The sequence below is a fragment of the Gossypium hirsutum genome, chromosome A05 (genome assembly GCF_007990345.1).
Source record: "Gossypium hirsutum isolate 1008001.06 chromosome A05, Gossypium_hirsutum_v2.1, whole genome shotgun sequence".
In the NCBI taxonomy this organism is placed as follows: domain Eukaryota; kingdom Viridiplantae; phylum Streptophyta; class Magnoliopsida; order Malvales; family Malvaceae; genus Gossypium; species Gossypium hirsutum.
The window spans coordinates 89,254,611-89,256,283 of NC_053428.1; the positions used below are offsets into that span (position 1 = coordinate 89,254,611).

The window sequence follows — 1,673 nt, forward strand, 5'->3', positions numbered from 1 at the left end:
CTTAGCAAACTTTTTGGAACTATGCGATACATTTAAAATCAATGGCATTTCTGATGATGCCATACGTCTTCATTTGTTCCCCTTTTCATTGAGGATTAAGGTTAAACAGTGGTTGAACTCGTTACAACGAGGGTCAATTACTACTCGGGAACAAATGACCGAAAAATTTTTACTAAAATATTTTCTGCCGGCTAAAACTGCTAAATTACGTAATGATATCTCTTCTTTTGTACAAATGGATTTAGAAACACTTTACGGTGCATGTGAGAGATACAAGGACCTTTTGAGAAGGTGCCCTCACCATGGGTTACCACTTTGGCTTCAGGTTCAAACATTCCATAACGGCCTAAATCCTTCGACTCGACAAATGGTTGACTCAGCTGCTGGCGGAACCATCAATAATAAAACACTTGAAGATGCTTATAAGTTCATCGAGGAAATGTCACTGAATAACTATCAGGGGCAAGTCATGAGGACAAAGCCAACGAAAATAGACGGTGTTTATAATGTCGATTCGGTCACCATGCTCTCTAATCAGGTAGAACTCTTGAATAAAAAAATTGATGGTTTTCTTAGTACTTCACAGGTTCATCCAGTAATGCAGTGCGAAGCAAGTGGAGGTGGAACAAGCCATTCAGAATACCAACCTTATGGCCACAACATGTATAACGAGCAATTAAATTACATGGGTAATAATCCTCGATCTCAAAACTATCCATATAGTAACACTTATAATGCAGGTTGGAGGAACCACCCCAATTTCTCATGGAGAGGCCAAGGAAATCAGCGACCACCTCTGGGCTACCAACAGCCACCCTATCAACAGCAAAAGAAGCCGAACCTTGAAGAGATGCTCACAAAGTTTTTCTTAGTATCAAAAACCCGCTTTCAGAACACTGAAACAACACTTAAAAATCAACAAGCGTCAATCCAAGGGCTCGAAACTCAAATAGGTCAACTTTCAAAACTAATCTCCGAATGACCACAAGTAGCCTGCCAAGTAATACTGAATCTAACCCAAGGGAACAACTTAACGCAATTAATGTTCAAAATGAAAAAGGAGTCATTGAGCCTGAGCCAGAACCGAGGCAAGAAACAGTGGTAAGCAAAGGTAAAGGTGAGGTAGATTATAATAAAAACAAACCAGTGACTGTCGAATATAAACCTCGTGTGCCATACCCCAACGCGACAAGGAAAGACCGCTCAAATGAACAATTTGATAAATTCCTTAAACTCTTAAAAAAATTACATGTTAACTTACCGTTTATTGAAGCTCTATCGCAGATGCCAAATGCAATGAAATTTTTAAAGGAACTTTTAGCAAATAAGCGGAAGTTGGACGAGGCGTCGCATGTGGAGCTGAACGCGGTTTGCTCGGCTATTCTTGAAAATAAACTACCCAACAAACTAAAAGATTTAGGGAGTTTTACGATTCCTTGCTTAATTGGTAGTTTAGATGTTAATAATGCATTACCTGATCTAGGGGCTAGTATCAACGTCATGCCATACAAAATGTTTAAGCAACTAGGTCTCGGGAAACCCAAACAGACTAGGATGAGCATTCAATTAGCAGATAAAACTATAAGATTCCTTAGGGGTATTATTGAAGATGTGCTAGTTAAAATCGATACATTTATATTTCCCATTGACTTTATTGTTCTAGACATAGAAGA

General features: G+C 38.9%; 1 non-coding gene across 1 annotated transcript; it reads right to left on the reverse strand.

The window, feature by feature from the left end:
- Nucleotides 1-202: 202 nt before the first annotated feature.
- On the reverse strand, nucleotides 203-309 carry LOC121230072 (small nucleolar RNA R71). The gene has a single exon (XR_005928024.1). It is a non-coding gene; the product is annotated as a small nucleolar RNA R71 (small nucleolar RNA).
- Nucleotides 310-1,673: the final 1,364 nt, after the last annotated feature.